This window comes from Falco punctatus (genome assembly GCF_963210335.1).
Source record: "Falco punctatus genome assembly, chromosome: 4".
NCBI classification, from domain to species: Eukaryota; Metazoa; Chordata; class Aves; order Falconiformes; family Falconidae; genus Falco; species Falco punctatus.
In genome coordinates this window covers 64,991,495-65,014,724 of record NC_137583.1, presented here as the reverse complement: position 1 = coordinate 65,014,724, position 23,230 = coordinate 64,991,495, and the positions used below count along the sequence as shown (strand labels likewise).

Sequence of the window (23,230 nt, the reverse complement as noted above, 5' to 3'; positions counted from 1 at the left end):
CAAACTTTCAGGATATTACGAATATTTGAAGGTTATCTCTTTTACTTCTTGACTTTCCATCTTTCTGCTCTTTTTTTTTTGTTAGTCTTAAAACAGGAACGGAAAAGAAGCTTAAGCATATATGCTAAAATGTTATGTTTATTTCTATCTAGGAAAGACTTTAGATCACTGAAAACAATGTATTCTTTTACTGGCATTTTATTTTAATTAAATGGTCTGACTTGCTGTCATGTAGTACATAAACAGCTTCACAGGTTACAAAAGAAAAGAAAGAAGAAAAAACCAGCATCTTACACATGGAGATTGATTGTTGCTTATCAGTACTGTTAGGATAATGGACTAAGTTTAAGTCCAGCAAAAGAAGTAACATGAAAACCCACATATCAGGTGTACAAACATCCAAACAAACTCTGAACAGTGTTGCACTACTAATTGTTTTATCATGTGCAGAATCATAATCTGGCACAGCTGAGGGAAAAAAAAATCTCTTTATTTTTCTTGCAGGGAAATATTTTACCAGGAAAATCAAGCCTGCCACCCCTTGCTGAGATTATTCCCTGCTGTTCACAGGCATAACTTGCATATCTTTCACCATGTTGCTGCAGTTCCTTCAGGTCACAATGATATTTCAAAAACCCTTCCAAAGAAAGTTCAGTATTGACCCTGAGCTCCACAGAAGTGAGAGCATTTCTTCTTGAGTCTTGTGGTTATTTGGTGACTTCTACAGTCTCCCTGTGCTTCCAGGAGCACAGCCCTGCAGAGAAGCAACTCTTCCAAACTGCTGAGGATGGAATGAAGTGGTTCTGCTAACTGCAGATAATGAACAGTCACTCATTACAAGACAGCTCTGTCTTTTGTCTGTCATTTCCAATTAGAATTCATATGCTTATTGGTCAGGAAAAAAATATTTGTCAGAAGCTGCTAGGAAGTAAATATTTTCCTAAGGAACAATGTGCTATCTTAGGAAAGAAAAAGTACCTTCAGATTTTTGTGGGGACTGATTAAAAGCAGCAGTTTTTTGATCATGTTTTTGACAATAAATTTACCAGTTTACTGGCTTTTCTTTAGGACTTAAGAAAATAAACTCCTATTTATAATTCTCATCCTCTTAAGATCTTCAATTTAGCAATAGCATCTGACGTGGCAGGTTTAATCATCTTTCTGCTAGTTAAGAGACAGACATTCCCAAAGGCAGTGTCTTGAATTTACCTTAATCTTCTAATTATATTGTGTATATATGTCTCTGTAAATTTTGACTCTGATGCTAACTTCTCAAGTACTCTGTTCCTTGAGAGAATGATCTCATGCCTGGGGGGGGTCTTGATATCTAATTACTGAGAACTTTCCCATCTCTGCATTGTCTAGACTGCAGTTAGACACAAAGCTGCATCTTATACCAAACCCTCTGGAGATCCCCGCATAAATACACTATTTGACTAGCCTGATTTGGAGCAAGAACTGTCTTATGCTATAGAGTAGTGAACCACCTTTGGTCCTCACATTTTTTCAAGTAATGTGATGTGAAGATGCCATGAGAGTGGGATTCACCTGACTAAATACAAAAGTCTATGTATGTAGACCTCCGACAGCGCAGGTTAATGCGAGCTTGGGTTCTGAGCGTCTCAGACTCTCTTCATAGTCAGTGTAGTCAGTGCTGTGGTTCATCATTCTGAGGTAGCAATCTCAGATAGACCAATTGCACTGTAAGTATTGAGATTAGAAAATTGCAGAGTCTGATTGTTAGGTAAAACAAATGCCATCCTGACTTTTGGTGCAGTAAAGTTACAATGTGTTGCACTATGAAAATCCAACACAAATTGCAAAAGAAAAGGGGGAATAATTTTTAACATACATTAGCTTTATTTGGGTACGTTTGCTATATGCTGAAACTTACAGGAAAGCAGGAAATGCTACTATTAATTATTATTATAAAATCTTACTATATTCTTTTTGGCATTTCTGCTGTGAGCCTTAATAAATTTAAAATTATAAACTTTTTAAAGCAAAGGATCTGAAAAAATAAACAAAAGGTTGTGATATTGGAGGGAGTTCAGAGAAAACTAACATGCATGATTAAGGGCTATAGAGAAACTGATTTATGAAGGAAGATTAAAGAAACAGAATATATATACTGTAAGTTACCTAAATGACGCACTTGGAACATGATAACCGTCTTCAAATATTTGATGCATGTAAACACCAAGAATCAAGAGGAAAAGAATATTTGGGTAAATTTCAATGGGGAAAATGTTCTGACTATAAGTCAGATGTTGTCATGCTTCGGTGTTGCCAGGAAAGAGCTATATGCTGCAAGAGAATTGAAGCTGAAAGCTGAGATTTGTACATTGTAAGAGGTGTGAAGTCAAAAGGGTCTCACAGAAATTATTAAAAAGCATTGTAGGTTTTAATACTAAATGATAAGAGCTGTGTAGTGTTTTGAATGATCATAAAATTCTACAGAACAATACAGCAGACTCAACATTAAATTGATGAGGGATTCTAGTTTTCATGATTTTTTTTTTTCTTTTCCCACAAGAAAATAAAATATACCATTATGGAAGATCCTAGCAGATGAAGTGATGAACTCATTGGCATAAGAAGACAAACTAAATCCTTTTCATGTATAAACTGGATGCTCTGCAAGCATCTAAACTACTGGCCACATAAAACCCAGTTTACTCATAAACTACTGCATGTTTTGACATATTATACAGCTTTTAATAATTAAGCAAAAGGAAATTTTGTATCAATTTCCTATCCTATATGCCATCATATAGGAAACATAAATTATGTGTTTGAACACTGTGCATAGACTCACTGATACGGCTATGAGTGGTATTTATCTTTCCCAAATTAACTGTGCTGGTGGACTGTTGGGAGACTATGTGGCTGGAGGAATGAATCCACACAGAAGTCGAGTAGATAGAAACTGAACTGTGATAAAAGAGCTATTGTAGAACCATGCACCTGGATTTACTGGAGGGAAGAGAAGCTGTAGGGTGGTGCACATGCTTTTGCTTTGTGAGACATGATGGTGGCTGTATAGCTGTGCAGAACCTATACCCTCCCCTTTGCCATATGATATGTCTAGTCCTATGGTAGAAATTGTTTTAAAAGAGTCAACCGAAGTACAGTTTGTCAGAACAGGATTCAAATATTGTCAATCATCTCAAAATCTAACTAGTTTACAGCGTGCGCTCTGAATCTATCTATCCTTTTGATCTTTTTGCCTTAAGAATGAAACTGCATGAGAAATACATTAATAAACTTTAAAGCAAATGATACATGTTAGAAAGTCTTTCTGAAAAAAACCCAAAGAATTCAGAAGTGTTCCATGTGGAAAAAAAACAACCAACCAACCACCACCAAACCCAAAACCCACCTTTTTGGAACTGCAACAGAGTTCGAGCTGTAGTTGTGTTCATTTAGTGCAGAATTTAATTGTAGTTTCTTACATCTTCATAAGTAATGCAGAAGCAACATCAGACATGGCAGATATATCTGAATACCGTTACATTTCTCAGATCAGCAACAGTTAGGGTCAATAAAACTACTTAACTAAAATAGAACACAGTGAAGTCTAAGGTTCCACATTGAAATTGTGACTTCAAAACCTTGCATTCATTGGCTGCCTGACCTCAGTGTAATTAAAAATTGTCATCCCTGTTTGCTATGAAGCTTTTCCCAGGCATGCATTATTCTGTTTCAGGCCATTCTAAAGGCTAACCAGACAGGTCATGACATCTGATTTAAGCATTCTGGGAATCCTGAAGATAAGTGAGGTGGCTTGCTTATACCTGAGACCTGGGAAGTGCACTCAGATCCACATAATTTAATAGGCTGAGAGAGCTGGGGTTGTGTGGCCTGGAGAACAGAAGGTTCTGGCAAGACCCTGTTGCTGCCTTTGAATATATAAAAGGGGCTTATATGAAAGATGGAGAAAGACTTTTTACCAGGGTCTGTAGTGACAGGACAAGGGGTGATGGTTTTAAACTGAAAGAGGGAAGATTTAGATTGGATATAAGGAAGAATTCTATTTCATAATGGGAGTGGCGAGACACTGGAACAAGCTGACCAGAGAACTGGAAGTGTTTAAAGTCAGATTGGACAGGGCTTTGACAACCTGGTCTAGTGGAAGGTGTTTCTGCCCGTCGCAGGGTGGTTGGACCAGATGGTCTTTGAACATCCATTCCAAACCTCTCATTTCTGAGTAAGTACCCCTTACCTACTGGGTCCCAGCCTAGTCTACATAGCTGGGCAGGTAGTGTGCACTCCAGCTGTAGAAGTGACTAAGATTCAAGGAGATAGATAAGAAAAGAGGAAAACTGTATGGAGCAAGCTGGTTTCTGGCCTGTCTTTGCCCCACAAAACTTTGTATGCATTTTTCATTAAATGGTAGAACTAGGAATAGTCCTATGTAGCATTGTTACCATCTCATCGTTGTTAGTTTTACAAGCAGCTTGAACCTTTGAAGAACAGCTGAATGCCCCTAATGGTCTGTGGATCCCAGCTAGATGGAACAACCAGTTTTCAGCTGTGACACTGAGTACCTAAACTCCCTAAGGTGATGTCATTTGAGTTTCAGTATTGTGAATTAGAGTTAGATACCTCTGCAACATTTGTGCTTTGTTTGAGTGAGTTCCCTCAGATGCTTAAGCTGTCATATGTTTTCTGTAACAAACATCTAATCTTGGGTTTGGATTCTATTTTGTGACCTAGATGCCTGAAATCTAGGCAGATGTTGCATTGTCTGGGTCTGTGAATGTCTCAGCCCTTTTCTGAATCTTCTTGTGGACGACAACGTTCCAGGTCCCTTCTTGGAGTGCTCTGAAAGTGCTGAGCACTTTTGCTGGAACTGCAGTGCCTTTTGTCCTCCTGACATCTCTGGAGTTTCTTGAGGTTTGCCATGTAATTCTTGAAAGCTGAACCCAGACTTCAGTCTCCATAATGGGCTATGGCTAAAGATTAGAAATATGCTTAAAACATAAAGCTTCCAGGAGATAAAATCTAGGGACTTCATTCAGTTCCATCTTTCATGCTGAAGTAGAAGCCAGCAGCAGCAGGCTTTGTGTTCCAGATCTCATACTAAGAATGTGGTCTTGGCATTTAGACCAATGCCATTTGTACATATATATATACACAAAATAAAATATTAATAGTGAAATAATTATGAATACATAAACCTGGGACACTAGGAAGCCATGTTTATAGGCATTTTTCAGTTTATAACCACACTTTTAAGAATTTCCTGTCTTTTGTTTTAGCCAGACACATGGGACTATTTTAATGCAGTTTTATTTGTGTGTTCTGTTTCCTTCACATTTTTGTTTGAGCAGAAGAGGATGGGGATAAAAAAGCAGTCTCCAAGAAAGGTTTGCAAAGTTTATGATGCTAGGCTGTGGCAATTCTCCTCTGTGCACTTAAGACAATCATAAAAATGCATACACCATATTTTGAAATGTTATTATGACTTATCATGTAAACAGATGATGATGAAACATTGTGAGTCATTATTCAAACACAATACATCATAATTGTTTCTTTGGAGACACTATGCATTTCTGTTGTGGGCTTTATTTACAGGATTCATTGTAAAAACTTCACAAGGGTACTTACTGTGTCTTCCCATCGTCCTGTTCCAAAAATAGTGATCTCAGCCTCGGACCATGTAAACTCTGAAACAAAAGAAGAGTCCAATTGTCTTCTTAAGTAAATAAGGCTTGTTTACAAGGTTAGGCCTTCACCAGTAAACCTTGTTTGTAATATGCATTATGATTACACAGATTTTCAGGCTATACATGTGAACTTACAGTCAATGCTAGTTCCAAAACATTTAAACCTAACAAGATAATTTATTTGATGTAAAACCTTAAGAACCACCTCTATTACCACTTTGTTTTTTGATTCTGGGTAGGGAATAAGCTTACAGATGTCTTCTCTTGGAATTTTGTTCTCTCCTCCCTGCAGTTACTGAATCCATAAGGAGCACCTGTAAGAGAAGAAAGGACTCTTGGGTGGATCCCAAGGGAATCCACTGGGTTATGTCCCGGATTTGGAGTCTGACTTTTGAGTAGGATTCATTGCCACTGATTGAACCCAAAATTTAGGTGTATGCCTCTAGGGTATCTAACATGGATTAGTTCCCATCCGGGGTTCAGATGAGCTGTCAAAACACCAGACTGTTTGAAATGTCCTTGGATACTTGCTTTGCCTCCAGCTGCCACACCAGGGAAACTCAGAGAGAGAGAGACCTGTGTTCTTTCTGTCAGTTTTGTGTGCTTCAAATGGCACTGGAAATGTAAGTTTAGACAACAGCATCAACCCGATAGTTAACAAGTATGTAGAGAAATGTTTGGTTTGCCATAGAGAGGGCACCTATGTGTGGTCAGCAGAATTCTGGAGGAAGATAAGGCTGGAGATAGATGCTTAGTCACCTCAGCAAATGCAGGGATTGGGACAATGCTGGGTCAGTAAGACAACTTTGAGTTAAAGACATAAATCTTGGATACCTGTAGACATCTTGAATGTCTGGGTAACATGGGTAATTTGTTGGAGTCTTCCTGATCTTCAAGATTCCTCCCTAGTTTATATCTGATCCCATTAATTTTCTGTCATTAAATTTCTCCAAAAGTGAGCTTCTAGGCATGCAGAAAACTGTCAGTGTCTGCAGTCATTTGGAAGAGAGGATTGTGGTACCTCAACATTTTCCCAGTAGCTTTGCAATAAGATGATCTCCTCTGTGTTGTGAGAAGACTCTCCAGACCTCAAGGATTCAGCTTCTGTCAGTGTCTCACTGAATAATTAAATCTGCAAATGGAAACAAAGAGGGTATTTTCTCAGAAACAGACTCACTGAGGTAATGGTTAGAGACAGAAATCTCAGTCTTTACTCAGAAAAGAAACACACAGTGGTTCCTCGCAAAATTGCCCTAGCAGGAGGGTGTGCTGCAATTGGTGATTTTTTTGATGCCAGATGATTTAAGGGATGTTATTAGCATACAGGGTGGGACCAAAAACTCCTTTGACAAAAGATGCCCTGAACCAAACAGTTCTACAGCCTGAGTAACTTTTCTGTTCACCAAGAAGGGGGAAAGGAGAAGCTTAGAGGCTCCATCCCTGCTTTCCTGAAAGAAAGATCGGACTCCCAAGTATAGATGAGCTCTTAGATCTCCTCTGTGTGCCAGTTTATAAGCTCTGATGGAAGATGAAGTGCTGAAGCAGGACTTGGGAACATAACTTTGGCTGGATTTGCAATTCTTAGATTACTTTCTGGACAGAAATCAGGATGTCATAAAAGAGCAGAGTTGGTGGCATTTCTCTGCCTTTTCTGATTTCACCTCATTGGCACTTGTGCCTGTGTTAATTTTGGGGAGGAAGAGAGAATGAGCCTGCTTGTTCAAGCACAAATGACACAAATACACTAAGTAACTTCTTGACTAGGGGTGGCCAGTGCTACCCCAGGCGAGTGACCATGCTGAGCTAGTGAATCACTGGCCATGTGAAAATGTCAGTGTGGTGTTATCTAATGGACCTTAGTGGCCTTTATAGAAGAGAAATGAAAACCTCTTTTTTTAAAAAAAAAAACAAATAATTTTTTCTTTTTTCTTCCAGAAAATGCCTAAACAGAAATTTATAATTTTATAAGTATTTGAGACTTGCCTATGTTTTTACCATCTTTTTCCATTTCTCTTTGTAAGTTTATAAATACCTCTTAAACCATTTGTACTGAAAACATCTCCCTGTGGTTGTCTTTGTTAATGCAAGTTACAGTGATGTGATCTTAAGAACAGTGTCAAGTTTGTCATTAGTTCTGGACTCCTGACAGAAAAAAACAGTATTTCCTTCTACAGCAAATAGGATAGTTCTGATTTGTGTAGTGTGGGAATCTAAAAATGTCATCCAGTGTACTGTAAAGACAAGGAATTGATAACAAATCCATGTTAGTATCATAAGAGATAACAAAGAAAATGCAAGGAAGGAATTCTGGGGTTCAGGAGGACAGATTTGTATTTACATGCACTTCTACAGTTGAGATTAATTTAGAACACCCAGCTATACATTCAATTTAAATTATGTTTCTCACATTTTAACACAGGATGAAGGAGAAAATAATTTTCATTTTATACACATGTGTGCACACACACAGATGCACAAAAGGACACAAACCATTTCAGAAATGACAGTTTCCTCTCAGTCCAGTTAGGTGATCTGAATGTGGTTATGTTGTAGTTCTCAGGGCTCTAATTGCACATAAAAACTTTCAAAACATAACACATGTGGTATTTCCATCCAAAACAAAAGGAGAATTATTAAAATGTGGTGGGATTTCATGTAATATTGGCAGACAGCTAAGATGGCAATAATTTAACACTTGCACCATGAAATTAAAATTTACATTCACTTGGTGCAATTCTTCAGACCAACAGCAGACAGTTGTATTTTTTTTAACGAGAGCAGGGAGATTTAATTACTTCAGTTTAACTAGAAAAGCCTTTATATTGCTTGATGACAAAGGCAATAATGCTGGCACAAGTTTGCAGATACTTTGTGAGCCTACTTTCCGTATTGTCCATAGCTCTGCTTTAAGGCATCCAGCTTTCTGAAGGCCATGAACCACTATATAGATTCTTCCACAGATTCCAAGCAATGTGTGTAAATTCCAGCTGCCCATAAATCATTTTTTTTTGAAAGGCAAGTATTATGGCTGCTATAAACATTTCAAGTAAGTTGCCAAAATCTTCAGCATGGTGTCTTTCTACACAGAATGTATACAAATTATTCTACTATTTCTTCTCACAAATTCTTCCCTTTTGCAACAATTCCTGCCGTATTGTGTTACTGTCTATAAAACAAATGCTAAAGAAGTGAGCTGTAACTCACCATACACAAACTAAAAAAAATATATATTTGATTTATGTTGCCATGAAGTCTGGTAAGACAGAATTACCAAGTTTTCATCCAGAAGCATATTTTTTCCTGACAGTTGAGAGAAACTTGTAGCTAGGATGCTATCCTGAGGCTACATATATGTCTAACGAGGTATATAAGTAATTAAAATAAGCATCTTCTATACTTGGTCAGACCAGGCTGCAAAGGGACAGATGGAAGGCGTCTTTTATATCCTGGCAGAGTGTTTTGATGAGGGTTGCTTTATGCAAGTTGGTAGTAGGGAAACAGAGAATGAGACTGACAGGTAACAAACGTGTGTACTGAAGAAAAGGAAGACTGCAAATGTGGGAGAACTGTAATTAGGGCAAATTGGGAAATTAATTCTAGACTAATATTATATCGTAGGCTTACTTTTGTTTAATTAATTAAGGAGCTTTTTAATGTTTTTGCCTGAAATTGGACATTTATTTCCTTTAAGAAAGAATAAGCAGTAGATGCATCTTGATTTCATTACCTAGTATTATAGGGGTGCATTACCACAGCCCAGGAATACATCTTCCTTTTACTGTCTGCATGAAGCCTCTGAAACAGTAGATCTAGAGTTCAGTACAGTGGAAATTATCCACATCTCTCCATGCTTTATAATCCTCCACTGATCCGAATTTAAGGGCTAGACACAACTCTCAGGGGTGGGAGGGAGGGGTGGAGAAGGAGAAATCCTCCTACAACCAGCCTTTTTGTATTTACACTTGAAATGGAAAATACAGATGTTGCAGAAGTACACATCTGGGACATTGTTTCCATATTTTTGACAGAGACTAATTTTCACTGCTTTTCAGATAAGTGGCTTACAATCAACTTCTCCCCCCCCACTCCCCACCCCCACTCTGAGAGTTTTTGAAATAAAATCATGTGACTAAATTTGCTGATCTTGCAGGCTATGCTGCTGCACTTATTTCCTTTCTCTTCTCCCCAGAAGCTTTGCAGGATTCTTGTCTGGGTTACAGGGTTTAAGCTATTTTCTTCTTTCACCACTGTTCCAATGCTCCATTTGCAAAGTGTTTAGATTATAGCAGACACGAACTTCCTCTGTCTCAGAGCCAGCCATGAATCAGGCTGAGCTGGGACCACTGGCTGTCAGAGGACCTTGAAAAGCTGCAGCTTTAAAATAACAAGTGTTTGACAGCTCGGTTTACAAAACAGCAGATTGTGGCTATATTGTACTATGGAGCTACATATGACATAATAACTAGGGACTTAAAGTTATTTAGTCTTTTTCTTCTCGCCATAATTTCCAATAAATAAATCTCTCTGGGACGGGAGGTCTGGTGAGTTGTACAATGCTTGCATTTTCCTCACCACAGCTTGTCCCCTATCTTCTCTATTTTACACGTTAAAAAAAAAACCCTCAGTGCCTGGTAATCACAGTTCTATAATATTTCCTGTTGAAAGAGACAGACTAACGTAAAGATAAATACATACACTTTTGGTGTTTTTATTAGTCAAGGTATTCATTATAAGTCTTCCTATCAAAATCTCTTTAGAAACTTCTTAATGGACAGAGCTTAATACTGTGTAGTTGGAATGGAACACTAGCAATTATTTTTAAAGTTTTAAATGGTGCTTTTGAAAAAGAACTATGCTCACAGGATTCCTGTGAGTTTTGTTTTTCAAAACCAGTGGTCAGAGGTTGCATAAATGTGGACTCATATGCGCTGAAAAAAAACCTGAAGTGAATAAAATGTGACTACTGGAATGTTCTTTCTCCAGACATAAAATATGATGGAATAAATGAAAGAACAACTTTACATTAACACATTTGCTAAAAGAGAACAAGCTATTTTTGCTGCATTCCCTTTTCAATGAAAAACTGGTAAGAAATGCCAACATTTTCTTGATCTAATTTTCCCTTTACTAATATTTAGGCTTTCAAAGAAACCCAAGGGATATGCTAGCTCGGTTTCCATTAGCCATTCAAATCCCTTTGCTTTTGAAATCCCATGTCTAATTTTTACTTCTTTTTTTCTTTGAAGACCTTGATTATTCAGAGTCTCTTCACACTAATTTTTACTGTAACCTTTAAATAGATACATTAAAGATTTGAGATATATTTTAAAGGTAAACCTGCAAGAGTCTAGGCTTAAAAACAATTTTACTTGAATGTTCTTTTTCTCCATCATCTTCTTTGGAAAACAGGATGCTGGGTACGATAGAGTACAGTCACAAAGGTTGTATTGCATAATGCAGGCATGGATTAATTTTAGTTTCAGCTATCTTCAGTCAAGTTCATCATTTTAGGCTGCATCTGTTGCCTATGAAGAGAAACAGGCCTTATTAGGGCATGGTTTCTCTGACCTATTTTAAGTGTGTACTTTAGGATGACATGAATCACAACCTGAACTCTACTGTCTGCACTGAATAGATCTCCATTGACTGTCAAGGGAACCCAGGATGATTAATTGTGTTGACGTCTGCACTGAGCCAGATTATTTCTACTCTTAAAGCTGAAGTGTCCTTAAAGTCTGACAGTTTTCAGCCTTGAGCTGAGCATTTCCACTTTCTCATTGCCACCATTACTGAAATGGAGGGCACCTTGCATTATTGATCTTTTCAGAAGAACCAGAGTGAAACATATGGTTTAGGACTCATTTCTTAACATTTGTGGAGTTGCTACAGAGCAAGAAAACAAGTATTGTGGTTCTGATGCCTTATGCATAGGATGGATGGTTTTGTTGGCTCTCTGCAAGGGTAGTAGCATAGATCTGGCTTTCAGATTTGATAAATGCAGAAAATAACTTCATTATGTGAAGGCAAGGGGCTAAGTTGACTTGGGTTTCTGACTCTAAGAACTTAACCAGACCTTAAATCTTGTCTGAGGATATGAGCTAAATTATGTTTCAAGAATAGGACAGAGATGCCCTCCCTTCCTTTGACACCTTCAGTTTCAGGTAATGCTTGATTAACTTGATCACTTCTGCACATCTATTAAAAAGTGCTCAAAAGTATTGCTACTATTGCAGGCTTATGGAGTAAGTCTGACTAACTAATTAGGACAAGTTATTTTTACAAGTTACCTGGACATTTAAGAAATGCTCTTGCAGTTTTATAGCCGTAAACTTAAGTGTATTTAAGCATCCGTCTTCCACTAAAATAGCTGATGGAATTTAATGGCCTAAATACTTTTGCAGCTCTTACCTCTGGACTCTCCTTCTGGCTAAATTCTCTGGGATTTTCATAGTCAGTACCTCTGAAAGTGATTTTGAGTGCCCTTGTACTAGATGCAAGTAATTGAACTTAAAGGTATTGGGCATAAGCTGTCTACACGTGAGTTTGCTTACCCGTATAAAGAAATAAATAATGCTTACCTGTGTTTTTGAAGTCCAGTAAGGGTTATGATACACACTGAAATGTTAATAGTAGATTATCTGTCTTGAATAAGGTTGATACAACAGTAGAAAGCCACACCAAAACCAAAAGGAAACAAAATAGTTTCTAATAGTTCATTTTTGCTTTTCTTGATTAGAATAAAATTATTTTTAGAATACATTTTAAAGGTTTTCTTTAAATAAAATTTTGAATGAATACTTTTTCTTGTGTCTACTCAATATATGTGCTTTTCTCTCTCTGTCCAAGAACTGCATTTATTTCTTTATAATATTTTTTTGTAATTAGTTATTTTTTGTTTTCCTAGCTTTACATTTGGGAATGTGGTTTGAAAAATAATTCTTCCTATCCATTTGGAGAGAAACAATCTATAAATATACCTATGCACTCACAGGGTTTTAGTATTTGACAGTTTTATTAAAAACAACAAGTACACACAGTCTTAGCATTGTTTCTAAGATGTTACTTGCCCTTGTCTGTGAAATATCAGCAAAGCAAAATAAGACATTGGGGTTTCAATTTGCCAAATGTGAGAGGTTATAAAAACAGTTTTTCCCGTACAACATATTTACGAAGAAAATGTACTTCAAGAATAAGAAGTCAGAAAAACTGGCACATTTAGAAGCAACTGCAATAGAAGTTCATTTCTTGTTTAATATTCAAGGTCACTCTATTTCCTGTTTTCCCCCAATCTTTATCAGAGAAAATGATTGCTGCTTCTCATTTATTATTTTTTTTACAGCTTTTATGCACCTTTCATATTGCTAGATTTAACTTGGAAATTAAGAGCAATACAATTACTAACATTTATTTAGTTGACTTTTTTCTTGACTGACTTTGGTGATCTAAAAATAAGGCTTCTAGTTCAAACTAGTCAGCTAGCTCTTCTTGTAGCTGGAGAGGGACTGGCACCTTGAGAAGAGCAGTGCAGCTTCCAGGTCTTTAATACCTCTGCAGGGCCTGGATCACTCAGCTTCTCAGTCATTCAGTCTAGTTCAGAAGAGCTCAACCAGTCCCTGACAAGTGAAAGTAAATACAGCAATCCTAGAAAACAGAACCCCACTTAGAATAGTAATTGCACTGAATCTTCTACTGAGGGAATTAAGCACTGAACCTAACAGAGGTGGTTGCTTTCTCCCCTCTTCAGAAGCCAACTCTTACATGGCTATCGTGGTTTAACCCCAGCTGGTAATGAAGTACCATGCAGCCACTCACTCACTCCCCCCTCACCACGAGGGATGGGGAGGGGAGTTGGAAAGGAATGCAAACTGGAGAATTAAGAACAATTTAATAATTGAAATAGAAAAAACATGAAAGAACAATAATAACAATGATGACCATAAGAGTTATAAGGAAAAGGGGAAGGGAAAGAGTAAAATCCAGAGGGAAAAAGAGGAAAGGAACACATGGTACACAGTACAACTGCTCACCACCTGCTAGCCGATGCCCAGCCAGTCCCTGAAAATGATCTGCCCACATCGGGCAACCCCCAGGTATATATATACCTGGCATGGCGTCCCATGGTATGTAACACCTCTTTGGCTGGTTTGGGTCAGCAGACCTGGCTGTGTCCCCTCCCAATTCCTTGTGCCCCTCCAACCTTATCACTAACAAGGTCTGAGGAACTGAAAAGTCTCACATCAGAGCCAAAACACAGCACTGCAGCAGCTCCTGAGAAGATAATTAACTCCATCCCAGCTGAAACCAGGACCTTGGCTTATCCTTCCACAGTGTCCACCTTCCTGAACTGAAGCTAAAGGGTCCCATGGCTCTTTTGTTTTCTAGAACTTTTTGTTTGTGTCTATTGTCTTTACGTCTATTGTCTTTCACTTGTAAAAAGAAAGAAACAAGTCTCAAGCCCATGACTTAGGAAGACGAGAGTCACACAATCTGTTTATTTTTGTAGTGAGGATAAACTACTGTGGGCATTAAAAATATTTTTTTTAAAAATCAGGGTATTATAAAGTTCTTTCTCTTTAAATGGTTCATAGGAGCATATGCATTGAGAGGAAAAAAAACCCACCCTAAACTGAAACAAAACTCCAAGACTTTAGGAAGAGAGAAATCAGGAGAAAAATAACACAAAAATAAACAATTTTTAAACTTTCTTGTCAATAAAACAGTTTCGAAGTAGAGGGTGGGGTGAGAGGGAGACTGGTTAGATTTCTGCTAAATTCATTAACCTTGAGAATGTCCATAGAAGTCATAGGATAGGTTACCCAGGACATTGAACTAGGCCCCAGATCTTTCCCAGGGTAAAGCTTTTCCAGCACTTGCAGCACGATGTCAATGCAAAGCTTTTCCCAAACTTCCTGGAACAGTTACAGGCAAATCACTGGAGACAAAAAAATATCTGGGGCCTCAGCCAACAGCATTCCTCTATGAATACTGGTATCTCAATTTGCTTTTTATTTTTCTTAATTGGCATTATGCAATTTCAACGATTTACAGCCAGCTAGACTAGGAAAAATAAAATAAAGCATGGCCAGAGCTGAAAGTGACAGCCACCCTTTTACTGCATAGTGGACATAATTTTCTACTGCAAATTCAACTAGTTTACAACCAAATCTCCCCTTTAGTCTTCTGTGATGTTGCAAAAATTCATCAACCTCCCAGATTGTGTCTTATCTGTGGTTTTTATAATGAATATTTTAATCCACTGGAGCAACAAAATAAACCATAATTACATATGTTTTGGACTTGAGGGTATGCTTCCTTAAAAATGTATCCTATTTTAGCAAGAAAATCTCAGCTTCCTAAAACAAACAATCCATAGACTACATGATCATTACTCTATATTTTGTGTATGTTGTCAAACCTTCCAACAGCATTTTAAAAAATTGCCTCAAAGTACTGCTGTTGTGAAACCTATTGTAGATAATCTATGTAATCATGAACATCTGACTCTAAAAGGGAAGGTTATAAAAGGCACGGAGGGCAGCTAAGTATGTAATTGTCTTTGGGAGATAATGGGACCTGGACATGTAACTCCCAACTGCACCTCAGAAAATCTCCCCTAAAGAGAAGGGAGAGCCTGTGGTTATGTAGGATCCACCAAGAGCACAGCAGTCTTCTTCAGAGAGCTTTCAGCTTGAAAGCAACAGAAGGTCCTTAACAAGTTTCTTACAAATGAAGAGCACAAAGGTATGTAGATGTGGCCTTACAGGAGCAATTCCTTAACTATTTTCCTGCACTTTGTGTCCCTGATGTTATCAGTCATAAGAAGTGGCTGACTTTAGCAAAGTCAGGGATTTTTTCTTCAGCTTCTTACACATGAAAATATTAATCATTTTGGGTGGAGTCAGCTGCCTGCTCCAGCTAATAATTTACTTCAGTTTTGTTTTAGAATATAGTGGCACGGCCGCTCTTGGGCTGTCTCTTCCAAGGGACTGAATTTTATTCCCACTCCCAAGCTACCTTCAGCTAATGGTGTACTACCAGCAGTGGGTTCTTCCTTTTTGCTTGGAAAAATATTCAAGATTTAGGTTCTCTGCACTTCTCTGCAGAGGATGCTTCTAAAGCCTGAAGATTTTTCCAACTAAACTAAAATTCAGCTCAGTGTTATTCTTGGGGTTTGTTTGTTTGTTTTGTTTTGTTTGTTTGTTGATTTTTGGCTTTCTTTGGTTTTGTTTGTTTTGGTTTTATGACTATCTTCTAAATTTCAGGAGTTTGCCACCCCCTGTGTGCAGATGTTCTAAAATATGTAAGCATTAAGTATTTAGAAGGATGGCCTTACTTGAGTCTCAAAATGGCACTCTTCACATAAACAATAGCAGTATTCTGGAGAAAGAAGCCAGGTGAAAGGATTTCATAGTATACTGGAATATTTTTTTTTATTTGGTTTTGTGCCGCAGAACTGCCATACAGTCTCAGAGGTGGAGCAGTAGTCCACTGTGTGAGGTACTCTCTGTATGCAAAACAAAAAAAAAGCAGGTCTTGATAAACTCAGTAGAGCTTACTGAAATCCTAAATAAAATGTCTCGTAGCAAGAACTTCTGCCCTCATTTAGAAACAGTGAATTCATTGTGATCGGTTACCAAATTTGGCCTCAGAAATAGTCCATGTATTTTGTCTGTATATGTCTGGTTTATGTATTTTAACTGTGTTTACTTGACAATAAAGGCAGAGAAGTCTTCCTCTTGAACTCACTGGAAGTGTTGGCTCTGACCTCTTTTAGAAAAGAAACAGACCAAAAAAGGTGATTGTTTTCTGTCTTGAATTCTGTTATTATTTCTAACTCAAATTGTGATTCTTAACTGCCTTGGGTATAATTGGACTGCATACACAATTTTTATTTTTTTTTGAAGGGGAAAGCTTACAAGGTCCACAAATCAATTAGACTCCTGTGAATGCTGAGGGAAATGTAAATCTAGAGAAGTCAATACACTCTGCCACTCATTGTTGGTTTTTTTTGCTTTTTTTTTAAAGACTATCGCCTCCAAACCTGAAATGCACATCACAATAGGGAAGTGGGGTCTGAAATTAAAATACACAGAAGTAACAGGACAAAAAATGAAACTGTGCCAAAGGAGCAGCAATACAGGTAAAAACTGTAAAAATATAAGCAGGGGGCTATGAATGAGAAAGAGGGACAGTGTTGAAAGATGTGCAAAAGTACTCAGCTATTCCTTTAAAATTGGCATTTTTTGAGTCTTTCCAAATCTGCACACTTACTGAAGGGAAACCCCCAGACAGAGAACAAACAATGAAGATTGTTGATGAAAAAATCAGGGACATTTGGGAGCTAGACCTGCTGTGGGATCGCTTCCCTGTCCTCGGTCCGACTTTTCCAGTCTCCAGCAGCCTCTGTCCGTGCCAAGATTGCTGCTAGCAGCTGGAGAGGCACCCTCCCCCCTTCCTCTCCTTTCGCCAACGGAACCGTCAGTTTTAAATTCATGAAATGTGGGTAAGAGAGGGGAAAAAAAAGGTTTTCACTGTTTCTAGGCTGACATGTAAATGACTAAACCAGGAGTCTTTTTTTATTTCTAGCAGGAAAACATAATGACCAGTAAATAGTATCTCAGGCTTAGTAGGAGTTTTGCTGTGAGTGTGTTCTCCAGTGCGGAGCTTTGCAGATGCAACAGACTCTGAAGCAGTAGATTAAAAATATGGCGAAAGGGTTGGGTTTTGAAGAAAACCAGTTAGATAGAGCATGAACTGAGCATTGCTGATTTGAAACAAGTAGATGATATGATGGTGTTTCTGAAGGCTGAGAGAAATGTAATCTGCTGGTTCTTTCAGCTGAGGCTTAGTGATGGTAAATACCCTAGCATGGAATGCAGAGAAGTGGATAAAAAAGGTTGTTGTGCTTTAACTCACCACTTGCGTTCAGGTTAACACCATAAATCCTGATGCCTGCTAGACACATCTAGATCCATGGGTGAGTGATTCATAAAAAAATAAACTACCACTTAATTATTTTTCTCCTTTTTTTCTTTCAATGACTCATCTATAGGCTTAACACAATGTTCTGGGTAAACATTCATGCTTTTCCTTAATTAATTTATAATAGAAATATTTGTTTTCAAGTTCCAAAGCAATTTATAAATGGATTTGAGCTCCTATGAAGCTATTAGAAATCATGTGACATTCAAAATTCAGATTGGTAAATTAAGCATCAATGTCACATCATTGCATATGTTGTTTTTTTTCCCAATGATAACATGCATTACTATTAAAATCATGGTTACTATGAGAATATTAATTATACACTTTTTTAGTGTATTATTAGTAATTATATAAAGTTATATATAATTACTAATTTTTATAAATGTAATTAGCAATTATACACCAAAAAAACACCCAAACACATCCTCTTCTGTGAATACTCTATGAAATCCATTCAGAAGTTTGGTTTTGACACAGACATGTTCCCTATTACAGCAGTCATAAGTTCACTTGTTCTGTAGTTAAAAAGCAAACTCGGTGACATCTAGTCTACCCCTTTGTATAACATTGCACATAGGCTCTTATCACTAATATTTCACTAAGGTGAAGTTTCCTGTGCAGCTGTAGCATATCTTTTAGAAAGACTTGCTGCTTTAATGTCAAGACAAGCAGTAGAGCAAAAGAATTACAGGCACTACCTTGCCTTTGACAGGCTTCACTTTGGAATTACTCATTACTCACTTGGTAATGCCATCCTGTTGCTTGGCACGTTCAGGCTGCAAAATGACCTGAGAGGCAGGCATATTCCTTGGGAACAAACTTGCCAGTAACACCTGTAATCTCAGTCAGAATTTTAAATAAGAACTGCACAGGACTAAAACCAGTGTAGAAACCCACAAGCCAAGGAGGCCTGCACTTAAAACACTTAAAAAGTGACTAATCCTCCCTAGTGAGTAAGGTTCTTGGGCGAGCACAGACAAGAGGCACCAGGCTGAGCAGAGGGTTTTGCAGGGTGTACTTTTCCTTTAGGATATTTGGTACATTTTTCAGTATTTACTTTATTATCTTCAAGTTCTTTCTTTCCTTTTTCTGGTAACACAATATATTTCGTATCTTTCCTCAAGAGAGCTACTTCCTTTCTTATTACTTCAACTTACAAATATGAAATGAATGTTGCCCTAATCCTTGTATGTACTGAGTTACATTGAACTTCCAGAGGATCTTGGTATGTGTGGGAGGAGATAATTCCATTGTTTGGAAGAGAAAGTATTTTGGTAGCATAGAAGAGTCTGACTTGATTCTGTGGCATAATTTAAAGATAATGTCAGCTACAAGTCGACACATGTAAGGTTTTCTTAGACAAAACTGATTTTACATTTCTGTTTTATCCTTTGTGCTCTTACCACAAACTTAGAGTAGCTTGTAGAGGTCTCTAACCCTGGGATACCCATTCCTGCCTTCCTCTGTGATGTTTTGTTGCCTCTATTCATTAGGCCTGCGTCTGAGTTGCTACCCACCATCAACTTTTCTCATTCACCTATTTATTCATGCTTTAGGTACATTCACCTCTGGACATTGCAGATATGTTATCTACTTTTCATAGACAAGTATAACTCCCCTCCCCAGCCTAAAACCAACATGTGCACACAAATAGTGAAAAGGCTGTGGCAAGTTTCTTTGCAGCATGATACCTATACTGACAAGAAAAAAAAAAGTACATGGCAGTATTTTGCTGAAGATCCATGAATTAATCTCTTCTCTGGTTTAATCTGTTTGCCTTGGTTTTGCTGTATAGGGTTGCATATGCTCTCTCACTTTTGGCATGTAAACAAAACAAGTTTTTATCAAAACTTCTCAACACTTTTTCTCAGACTTTTCGTATTTAACTCAAATGGAATTCTGAAATTATCTAGGACATATCGCATAGGAATCTGTGCCAAAAAATACCATAACAACTATATCATGTCCTCTACAATTGGTCTTTAAATCTAGGCTGGGGGTACTGATTGCAGTATTTTTTGACACTTGTTCCACCACTATCTATTCTCTTTCAGTTCTGGAATAAACTGCTGTTTAATCCCACATTTGCTCCCTTTCATGTCAAAATAGACAATCAAGTCAGATTGGGAATATTAGAAGACATGCCCCTCTTGTTTCAGCTTTGCTATTATGGGAATTGAGCAACTGCAGAGCTTTACCATGGAACTACAGTAAACCTCTGTAAGCTGGAACAAGAATGTTTGGCATAGTCCAGGCCCTGAAACAAACTGAGCATTCAGCAAAAGATGACTATTTTCAAGGTGGAGTCAGGAATGGAAATAAAAGATTTCAGACTTTGCATCTTTGTTGGATATCTTGAAGGTAACAAAGACTGATACTATGCAGATGTGTGAATCACTAGTTTGGTTGTATGAAATGTTGCCAGATCCAGGAAATGTAGTTCACTTTGTTGTTGCAAGAGCCTTTGTTGTTCAACCAAAAATGTGGGTAATGGATAATTCAGTGTTGTTACTGGCATTTGAGCTGACTGGATTTCTTTTCTACCAGCCTTTAGCAAGGTGTGATTATTAGCTTGATCAGTAAGCAAGGATATAAACATTTAAAAAGATTTGCAAATAAATAATCTAGTTTTACTCATCATTTTTTATGTGACTTGGGGCAATACATTGAAGTCCACATCCAGTCAGTTTGTGTTGAATTACAATGTATCAACTTCTAAGCAGAGCATTCATACTACCAGTCCCATAAAACACTAACCAACCATATAATAAATATGACAGACCAAACAAAGGACTACAAATCACTGCAATTTTGAATCCTATTGCCTAAAGTTTTATTCAGGCTCCGGCCATTAAGGAAATATTCAGGTTTGCTTTTAATTTTTAGGTGAATACAAAGAAAAGCTCTGTATTCTTACTTCTTTCTTCCATCTTATTCAGCCTGACTTGGACTTTCATGTTCTTTTGCACACAAAGCTCAGCAATTTTTTTGTGTATCCATAACCACATACCTACACCGCAGACAAACATTGACCTTTATTTTAACTGAAAATGGTGTCTACAATCCTAGTTCCTTGTTTCTATTGTATATCTCACAGGTTTAAAATTATATATATATATATATATGTGAAATGATGAGTAGTTTTCATCTTTTCCCACTGAGTGTAACCTCAGAGACTATGTCTGTGTTGACAATATTTAAAGCATAGTTCCTTTCTGGGGAAATTTGTCTATAGGCAGATTATTATTGAAAAGTTTATCCTAATGCTTACCCTATCTCGTTTGTGTATCGGTCTGCAAATTATTACCTACACTATTACTCTGACAGGCTAAGACAATGATAGTTCTGTTTTGAATTTTTTTCAAGACCCACTGTAAGTTTTTTGACAGCTAGAAGCATCTTCGTATTCAGATAATTTAATGATTAGTGGTAGCACGGGGATTTCTCAAAGTGACCAGATTCCTTGGCATATTAGCTAGAAGAAGAGGCCATCAGGGAAACCAGTGGGGTGCTGCACACAAACAGGTTATTTGCTTCAGCTTTCCTGAAAACTAATCAATTATATCATGGGAAGGGACTACCTGAAAGCACTGCTCTCATCCAGTGATAGTCCTCAGCTGAATCAAGGATAACTATGAAAAATCTGTTTTACTGCCACCATAAAAGCCAAAATTCATATCCAGGAGTGAAGATCAGCACCAAAAAGCCTACCTTTCACTCTCTAGCTGTTCCTTGGGATGGCATTCTCAGCAGTGTGGCTTTGTAGCTCTCTATGGGAAGAAACAGATTTACTTCAGCCTTTATCAGGTTTATATTTACATTTACAAAGGACTTTTGTCCCCTTTATTTGGCATCCTTTTTCCCCCAAACTTCTCCATCATGACCCCCTTTTTTTTAGTTAAATATTTGTTGTGGCCCTTACAGGGCCACAGCAAAGGAGCATTTAGACTTGAATAGTTTTGGTTGGTTTTCTATCCAGCTACTTCTTCCCACGGGCCCTACTACACCGTGGCCTTCCCCCTTGAGGGGCTCTGGTGTTAGACCTCTGGAAGAATCGGCTTCCCATAGCCAGGTTTCCTTTGGAAATTTGACTTCCCTGAGGAAACAGGGAAAGAGCACTGATGAAGTAGAAAAATCATGTTATTATCTGCTGGAGTGACTCAGAAGGATGACAAGTGTGCTGGTAAAACACTTTGTCAGCTCTGAGCTGCCTTATTGGTGACTGTGCCTGCACCCATCCTGCAGCAGGACAACTGTTCTCTCTGCTCTCCAAACACATCCACGGCAGCATCCTGCGCTGGGGAGGCACGTCGCTGGCACACGTGTGCCCGGTAGCAATGCAGCAGCCTGCTTTTGGAGAGACCTTGTGTGCTTGCAGAGGCAGGCGGACCAGGGCTTTGGCACTCATCCAGCCCCAGAAGTGACAGAGCGGTTTTGCCATGGTGGGTGTCCCTTCTGACCGGCCACCTCCTTTTCCTACTTAATTAGGCTTGCTCATGGGTACTGAATATTTGGTCTTCTGGTTTTGGATGTTGGTGTGGATGCTGGTGTTTCAAGACATTGTTGAGACCGATAACACTTTGCATCTGCTTCATTAGTCTAACTTGTAACTTCCCTTGTGGGAGTAAATTCAGATTTCAATTGGAGATTTCCCTTGCAGCCTTACTGTTGGAAGTTGGTCAGGACTCAAGTACCTTCAGAGCTGCATATGGGAACCTGGGGATATAGTGAAAATTTGCTTCAATATTTCTCTGTTTCCATTAGCATTAAAAATACCAACATGTCATTATGTGCCCTCCTTGGGTTACTTCTATTGTCTGTCACTGGTTTTATTACTTGTTCTTTAAATAAAAGACATTATTAAATTTTGTAGGACTCGTATTTTATTCAGCCAAGAAGGCAGTTTGTGTCCAGCGAATAGAAGTATTTACTGTAAGGCTTATGTATTCTTTTTAATTTCCTAGTTTCCAAGAATGGAAGTTTTATCAGACTGAACAGAAATGTCCTAGGCTGAATGCTACCGCAGCCACCTCTGTAGCTTTCTGTGCCTGGAGTGTTGCAACTGATAATCAATAAACCAGGAGGTAAGAAAACACATAAGGAGAAAAGAAAGCTGTTCTTGAGACTGATTTTAAGGGAGAGATGGTCTTTCTTTACCATTCTAACTTTTCTTCAGTAACAAAGATATCTTGATAGTTCATTGAACTAAAAATATCCTAAATAGCCAAGGTCTTGGGCCCTTGTATGTGACACATCCTTAATGGTAGGCTGATTTTACTATTTTACTGTTTTTGCTGTTGGTGACAGAAGAAAGCAGATGTGGGGCTGCCAAAATGGTAAAAACTGAAATCACGTGAATCTGCATAGTTACATAGGAATTATTGATCTTTCTAAATGTTATTCACCTGCATTATTGGTACAAACTCATATGCTGAATAGGTTGAATTATTCAACTCCATATGTGTTGCAGGTGATACACATACACCTAGTTGTATAATCTAGGTGATTAGATACACCTAATGGGTAAGGCAGTTCAGAGATAGCAGTTCATTAATGTTTATGTAGCTATG

General features: G+C 37.9%; 1 long non-coding RNA gene across 1 annotated transcript in view; it reads left to right on the top strand.

The window, feature by feature from the left end:
• Nucleotides 1-4,199: 4,199 nt before the first annotated feature.
• The window catches only part of LOC308062604, a 55,928-nt gene continuing 36,897 nt past the window's right edge, over nt 4,200-23,230 (top strand). The window contains exons 1-2 of the long non-coding RNA XR_013927631.1: nt 4,200-15,416; nt 16,701-22,744. This is a non-coding gene — a long non-coding RNA (uncharacterized lncRNA). The remainder of the gene's footprint in view (nt 15,417-16,700; nt 22,745-23,230) is intronic.